Source organism: Salvelinus sp. IW2-2015, unplaced genomic scaffold, assembly GCF_002910315.2.
Source record: "Salvelinus sp. IW2-2015 unplaced genomic scaffold, ASM291031v2 Un_scaffold1864, whole genome shotgun sequence".
NCBI lineage: Eukaryota > Metazoa > Chordata > Actinopteri > Salmoniformes > Salmonidae > Salvelinus > Salvelinus sp. IW2-2015.
The window spans coordinates 26,707-35,402 of NW_019943228.1; the positions used below are offsets into that span (position 1 = coordinate 26,707).

At 41.8% G+C, this 8,696-nt stretch overlaps 1 pseudogene; it reads left to right on the forward strand.

The window, feature by feature from the left end:
* The window catches only part of LOC112072247 (solute carrier family 2, facilitated glucose transporter member 9-like), a 21,888-nt pseudogene extending 15,897 nt beyond the window's left edge, over positions 1-5,991 (forward strand).
* Positions 5,992-8,696: the final 2,705 nt, after the last annotated feature.

Below are 8,696 nucleotides of genomic sequence, written 5' to 3' on the forward strand. Positions count from 1 at the left end.
TGTGGATGGTGGATGAGTTACTGTAGTGCTATGGTGGGATGGTTACTGTCTGTCGGAAGGTGGAGGTTACTAGTGTGGAAGTGGTATGCGTTACTGTGTGGATGGTGATGGTTTACTGTGTGGAGGTGGATGGTTACTGTGTGAGGTGGAGGTATTACTGTGTGGAAGGATGGATGCGTTACTGTGTGTAGCGGATGGGTTACTGTTTGTGAGTTGATGATTAACTTGTGTGGATGGGTCTGCGGTAGGCATGGGTGGATGTGTTACTGTGGGGAAGGTGGCATGGTTTCTGTGTGGAAGGGGGATGGAGACTGTGTGGAGGGGGATGGTTTCTGTGTGGAAGGTGGGATGGTTTACCTGTTGGAAGGTGGGATGGGTTACTGTGTGGAATGTGAATGTGTTTACTGTTTGAAGTGGATGGTTACATGTGTGGAAGATGAGGGTTACGTGTGGATGTGTGCTGGTTATCTGTGGGGAAGTGGGATGGCTTTCTGTCGTGGAAGGGGATGAGTTACTGTGTGGAAGGTGGATGGTTACTGTGTGGAAGAGTGGACATTTTACTGCTGTGGAGGTGGCCATGGTTCTCGTTGGAAGGTGATGGTTATCTGTTGTGGATGGTGGATGGTTACTGGGTGTGGAGAGTGGATTGGTTACTGTGTGGAACGGTGGATGGTTGTGTGAAGGTGGATGGTTCGGTTGGATGTGGATGGTGACTGTGTGGAGATGGTTTACTGTGTGGAAGGTGGTATGGTTACTGTGTGGAAGGGGAAGTTGGTTAACTGTGTGGAGCGTGGTTACTGTGTGGACGGCGGATGGTTTACTGTGTGGAAGGGGATGGTTACTGTGTGGAAGGCGATGCTTACTGTCGTTGGAGGTGGATGGTTACTGTGTGGAATGGTGGATGGCGTTACTTTGTGGAGGTGGATGGTTACTGTGTGGAAGGTGGATGGTTACTTTGTTGAGGTGGATGGTTACTGGTGTGAATGGGTGGATGGTTACTGTGTGGATGGTGGATGGTTACTGTGTGGATGGTGGATGGTTACTGTGTGGAAGGTGGATGGTACTGTGTGGATGGTGGTGTTACTGTTGGATGGTGGAATGCGTTAACTGGGTGTGGTGAAGGTGGATGGGTTACTCGTGTGGAAGGCTGGATGGTTACTGATAGTGGAGTCATGGTTACTGCTGTGGAGGCGGTATGGGTTTACTGTGTGGATGGGGATGGTTACTGTGGGGAAGCGGATGTTATTTGTGGAAGGATGGATGGTTTACTTGTGTGGAGGTGTAATGCGTTCTGTGTGAAGGTGGATGGTTACTGTGTGGAAGGTGGATGGTTACTGTGTGGAAGGTGGATGGTTACTGTGTGGATGGTGGATGGTTACTGTGTGGAAGGTGGATGGGTTACTGTGTGGAAGGTGGATGGTTACTGTGTGGATGGTTACTGTGTGGATGGTGGATGGGTTACTGTGTGGATGGTGGATGGTTACTGTGTGGATGGTGGATGGTTACTGTGTGGATGGTGGATGGTTACTGAAACCAACTATATGTGTGCATTTCATCTACTTTTCCTGATCTTGTCCGTATTAGAGGATGTGTGTTGTTGACATTCATTCATTGGACTGGGAATACTATAAGCCAACGTTGACATGTTGGACCACAGCATTGATTAAATATATCTGATTTGACAGATGGGATTTAGGATGGTTGTGACAGCAATTATGATGAATCAGCCATGAATAATAAGAGCTTAAGAATGACCATTAGCTGAACGTTGCATATTTGTTTAGCCAGGTTAAAACAGACGGCCATGTTTAGTATGTACACTCAGTTACTAATGTTGCTGTCGATGATGATGATGATGTAAGCGCTGTACAGCCCAGAACACTGAACAATGGACTATTCAAAGAACAATGCAACAAAGATGTAGCCCTACAGTATGTGTATTCAACAATGTACATGTTCACTACTCACAGTTCAGCTACTGATCTACACCTCTCTCTCTCTTCAGATCTGGTTCTATACCAACYCCATCTTTGAGAACGCAGGTATCCCAGTCCCTCAGATCCAGTACACCACGGTTGGAACCGGAGCCATCGAGGTTATCGCTGGATGTGTAGGGGTAAGCAAGCTGTCATTGGATTACTGTGTGAGCACAACCGCTGAGCATGCTAGCTTAGCCTGGTTCACCAGACTGAACACTGCTCTCATAGGTGAGTGAAGCATTCAGTCTGGTTTAACCAGGCTAACATTAGCTAGCCTACTCTAGTCTGAGGTGTTGTTATTATTGTCTGGTAGCTGGTGGTAATACTCACTTCCACACTCCTTTTGGACAAGCCTGTACTTTAGCTATAAGGCCCTCAGGAACTGTTAAGCATATATACACTGAGATACTATAGTCAAACCACAGCTATATTATATACAGTAAATTATGTATGTACATTCTTTACAGCACGGCTCTGGTTCAGACCATGTCTGTTCCACATGGCACACTATTCCCTATATATCCCCCTTTGGGCCCTGGTCAAAAGTAGTGCACTACAAAGGAAATAGGGTGTCATTTGGGATGCAACCCATGACTACAGTTTCTAAAGAGACATATAGGTCAGTGGACATACTACTGGGTGCTGAGCTATTCCAAGAAACACAGTCTCTGGGTAGCAGTTTGCCATTTTTCCCATGCAGAAGCATAACATTGACATGTTAAGTCGTCAGCCAATAGAAATAACTTGTTCTCCTTTGTCCRGCRTCCAGTGCTTCACCATTGAACGGCTGGGCAGAAGACCTCTGATGATTGGTGGATTCACCTTCATGGGAATTTGCTGTGCAGGGATCACGCTGTCCCTCATGTTCCAGGTACGTTCATCTACCCATGAATCTTCCCCTGTAGACACAGGTCTAGGATCAGTTCACCAGACCTGGAATTCTGCATTTTCTGTGAAAAGAGAAAATCTGATTTCAGGTCAGTTTATAGAAGAACAATGCAATCTTCATTACTATTAGTCTGAATCGTGCAGACTCTCTTTGTGTTACTGTCTCTGTGTCTTTGACTGTCTCTTTAATGAGTACAATCAGTAACCAGTCAGTCTATTATTTGTAATGTGATGACTGTCCTATGGTCTCTGATAATGACTGTCCTATGCTTCCATTCGCTGCCCATTTAAGTCCCACTACATCAGTGTTGCCTGTGTGGTGGGGATCATCGCTGGCTTCTGTATAGGACCAGGTAAGACATCTACCCTGGTGGTCTGCTTGTTTGTTTATCTCTGTCTCTGTTTCTCTCCTTCAAAACAAGGTTCTATACTCAGGATGTATATCTCTCTCAGTAGAAGAGTGGGTACTTCCTCTTTTAGCACAAGGGGCTATAATGCTACTCTGAGAAGTACATTTAAGTTATTTAGCAGATGCTGTTATCCAGAGAAACTATGGTTAAGTGTCTTGCTCAAGGGCACATCAACAGATTTTTCACCAAGTTGGCTCAGGGATTCGAACCAGCAACATTTCAGTTACTGACCCAAAACTATMAACCTCTAGGATACCTATAGCACTTTGAAAGTTCCACTTTATCCAATAGACACAGCCTGTTATTTTCTAACTAGGAAACACTGCTCTCTGGTGGTGGAATATAGAAGTGCTCTAGAAAAGGCAGCCAAAACTCCCCTCACTGTTGACCCAACATAAATAGCTACTCTATTGTATTTCATTAATCCACTAAATGAGGAAATCATAACTGCCACGGTAACAGGAACATCCATTCTTACACCCATTTGTTTGGGGCTCGTCGGCTGAACGCAACAGTTTATTAGAATGTTGATGGTGGCTATAAGCATGATGAATTAGACCAACACTAGTTTACATAATGTAATCCGTCAAGCAGGCAAAATCCATACATCAAGCTCAGATGAGGATTTTCTGTTTGCCGCAATTAGATTTTCAATGGCTCATTGTTCATAATGAATATTTTGGTGTGTGTGATGAATATGCCTCCTTGAGACAAAAACTTGCATAAACAATGTGAAGAAGCTCATAGTACTGCAGATGTAGACAAAATGCAGAGCCCTACTTATTGACTATATTATCAAACCTTCTCCCCATGTCATTATCATGCACAAATAATGAGGACTAAACTTGACACGTTCATCATTAGGCTTTTACTAATGTATTATTCCTCATTCATAATATCTCTCATTTCTAACCATGATGAATTAGATATTTGGAGCAATGAAACCGTCTATAGATTCTACATATTATAGAGTTAACATATTGAGATGCAGATGTAGGACCTTAATTTGATCACTCCTTTGTTGCTGAGAATTTTCAGATGAGCTTTGTGATTTACGTAAGTTCACTGAAAACCCACACTAACACATGGTTATATTGACAATATTGTACTTTTCATGTAGCCTACTTTTGGCCAGRTAATAGCCTAACCACCGATCAGGCAATATAATGGACTAAATGTTCAAATCCTGTTGCTGCAGGATTATTTCGCTGTGACAATACAGATCAAATTAAGATCATACATCTGTCTTACACCGATGGAATATAATGGTGGTTTCAATCCTCAATGTACTATCCTTACTCTAAAGTCTTGCTGTTATCAATATCAGTGGTTTGGTAGTTTGCCCAACTTCACATGTGATTATAACTAGTAGCCCATGATGTGATTCTATCATGGCTTGAAAAGTATATTTTTGTAGACTATGGCTGTGTTCACACATTCTGATATTCGATCCACTATTTGTTCTTTTGGCCAATCACATCAGATCTTTTCACATATTTTTCAGAGTTGATCTGATMGGTCAAAAGATCAGTTAGTGGAGAAATGATCAGAGTTGGGTTGGCCGTCTAAATGCTGCCAACTTGTCTCATTGTGTGTGTCTCTGTCCCTGTGTAGCTGGAGTACCCTTCCTGATTACAGCAGAGCTGTTTAAACAGTCCCATCGTCCGGCTGCCTACACCGTGGCTGGATGCCTCAACTGGCTGTCCAACTTCACCATCGGCTTTGTCTTCCCCTTCCTACAGGTCAGAACACCTGGCCTATAATTACTCCTGTACACACGTTTTACCCCGGTATATGTTGGCATTTTAGTCGTGCCTTTTTCACGCCAGCTCTCGATCCAGCTCCCTATTCCCTCGAACTCATCTGTAGTAGTAAAGCAGTAGTATAGTAGCAGTATAGTATTAGTATAGTGATAGTATACTAGTAGCATATTGGTAGTATATCAGTAGTATAGTAACAATATACTCCATCTCATATGTATATACTGTACTCTATATCATCTACTGCATCTTGCCATCTTTATGTAATACATGTACCACTAGCCACTTTAAACATATGCCACTTTATGTTTACATACCCTACAGTACTCATCTCATTATATATACCGTACTCTATACCATCTACTGCATCTGCCATGCCTTCGTACCACCACTCATTCAATATATCTTTTAGTACATATTCTTATCCCTTACACTTGTGTGTGTGTAAGGTAGTAGTTGTGGAATTGTTAGGTTAGATTACTTGTTGGTTATTACTGCATTGTCGGAACTAGAAGCACAAGCATTTCGCTACACTCGCATTAACATCTGCTAACCATGTGTATGTGACTAATAAATTTGATTTGATTTGATATATCAGTAGTGTATTAGAAATAGTAGCAAATGTTTTAATTGAAATAAGTGCCATCGTCTGAAGATCTAAATCGCATGGTGTTCTGTTATGTTCCTGTTACTTCTGTTGTTACTGTTACCTTCGGTCCCTCTAATAATCAAATTCATTCAGCAAACAACTCTTTCCCCACCCCCAGATGTCGGCAGGGGCCTACTGCTACCTGCGTGTTCTTTGGCGTGGCATGGCAGTGCGGCCTACGTCTTCTTTCATCGTCCCCGAGACCAAGAAACAAGACATTTGTGGAGATCAGCCAGCTGTTCGCGCCGAGGAACGGCATGCTGGAGGAGGAGAGCAGAGCTGGCGTCGCTAAAAACTCAAACTAGCCAAGATGAACGGCTATGGTGCCGTCGACCTGGAGTACGAATGAGGAGAAGAAGAAGTAGAGAAGGGGAAAGGAGAGAGAGAGAAAGATAGAGACGTGGGTAGTCTAAAAGTGTCTCTTATCTTGTACTGATCTTGAAAAACACCCCACTGGCACAGACGTCAGTTAAACGTCTAGTTTTGATTTCCATTTGGTTGAGTTGTCAACTAACGTGAAGTCAATGTTGAATATCATACATAAAATGTCACCATGATATTGCTTTGGGTTAAAAGTTAGTTAAAAAAGCCAAAATGCCCTTTTTGCAAATCCAATTCGTTTCCCACGTTATTCAACGTCATTCATACGTACTGATTGATTGTAATGACGTGGAAAACAACGTTGATCCAACCAGTTTTTGCCAGTGGACAGAATAGGTGAAAGCAATGTGGTGAATTGGTGACTTTGCTTTCCCTGCCCAGTTAATGCAGACAAGAAAAACCATCTATTTCGATTCAGTTGTTCAGTATTTCATTTCGTTCTTCTCTGAATCTGTGTTCATGGTGTACAGGACACCTAGTGTCAGTCTTACACCACAAAACCCCTTATGGAAGACCTCAGGATAGTGTGTAAGTGTTGTTTAACATGTTCTCAATGGTGTCGAAGTTTAATTATGTCCATATCTATGTAAATGAAAAACATTTTTGACGGAAATCTATCTCCATACCGTTCCAAAATGTAACATTCAATGTTACCAGTTGTACAGTAACCTACATTGACTCTATGTACTGTTTGGAAGTCAGCACGTCTATAACCATTAGGTTCCACTCTCTCAGTTATATGTGCCTCTCTTTCTGTGAATCACGCTGAAAGTCTTCTTCTCTCAATCTGTCTGAAAACCTTTCCTACAGTATKGAGGGAATGTATTTATTTATTGACACAGCAACAGTATCATGATATGAATGCAGTATCTGACGTTTACCATTTTCCCGATCACTGGTTTTGACAGAAAATGAGGTCAGTCCACATCATGTGAATYGTATAGTTTTAGAAACACTATCAGGTGTTATAATGCCTTAACAACATATTCATAGCACATTATAAGGTGCTATGATCCTTTATAAGGCTTCATAAGAAGGTGCTCCAAGTGTTACAGTGTCTGTGATCATGTTTACCTTGCTTAGCTGAAGAGAGAACCAATAACTTGAGTTTGCTTGTTTATGTATTTTTTCTTCTCTCTTTTGCGTAAGAGAGTTTGTAAATTTGGCTACTGTAGTAGTCATTCCATATTCCGAGGCAGGATAAGTTATATATTGTACGTTATATTGTACATGTTAAACAGATATGCACAAGAAAGTGTGTAGGAGGATATATACATTATACACTGAGTGTACAAAACATTAGGAACACCTTCCTAATATTGAGTTACACCCRCTTTTGCCCTCASAACAGCCTCAATTCGTGGGGGCATGGACTCRACAAGGTGTCGAAAGCGTTCCACATGGATGCTGGCCCATGTTGATCTAATGCTTCCCGCAGTTGTGTCAAGTTGTCTGGATGTCCTTTGGGTGGTGGYCCATTGTTGATACACACAAGAAACTGTTGAGTGTTTAAAAAKCCCAGCAGCGTTGCAGTTCTTGACACACTCAAACCGGTGCGCCTGACACCTACTACCACCTACTACTATTCACCAGGTCAGTCGATGTCATGGAAAGAGCAGGTGTCCTTAATGTTTTGTACACTCAGTGTATATCGTACGTTAAATTGTACCTAGAATAATAGTGAAGACATCAAAACTGTGAAATAACACATATGAAATCATGTAGTAACCAAAAAAGTATTACACACCCTTTGCCTTGATGACAGCTTTGCACACTCTTGGCATTCTCTCAACCAGCTTCATGTGGTAGTCACCTGGAATGCATTTAATTTAACAGGTGTCCCTTGTTAAAAGTTAATTTGTGGAATATAGGGGTGTCCAAACTTTTYACTGGTACTGTATATATTTATACAGCGCCTTGCGAAAGTATTCAACCCCTTGGCATTTTTTCCTATTTTGTTGCATTACAACCTGTAATTTAAATTGATTTTTATTTGGATTTCATGGAATTGACATACACAAAATAGTCAAAATTGGTGAAGTGAAATGAAAAAAATAACTTATTTCAAAAATCAAAAAGACATTTTAAAAACGGAAAAGTGATGTGTGCATATGTATTCACCCCCTTTGCTATGAAGCCCCTAAATAAGATCTGGTGCAACCAATGACCTTCAGAAGTCACATAATTACTTAAACAAAGTTCACCTGTGTGCAATCTAAGTGTCACATGATCTGTCACATGATCTCAGTATATATACACCTGTTCTGAAAGGCCCCAGAGTCTGCAACACCACCAAGCAAGCTGTAACGATTTTCCTCCTCTTCAGACGAGGAGTATGAAGGATCGGACCAATACGCAGCGTGGTAAGTGTCCATGATAGTTTAATAAAACTGAACACGACAAAATACAAAAATAACAAAGTGAATGATAACGAAAACTGAAACAGTCCTGAAATGTGAAAGAAACACTAACACAGGAAACAATAACACACAATGGGAAACAGGCTACCTAAATATGGCTCCCAATCAGAGACAACGATAAACAGCTGCCTCTGATTGGGAACCACACCAGGCCAAACACATAGAAAAACAACAACCTAGAAAAAAGAACCTAGACTGCCCACCCTAAC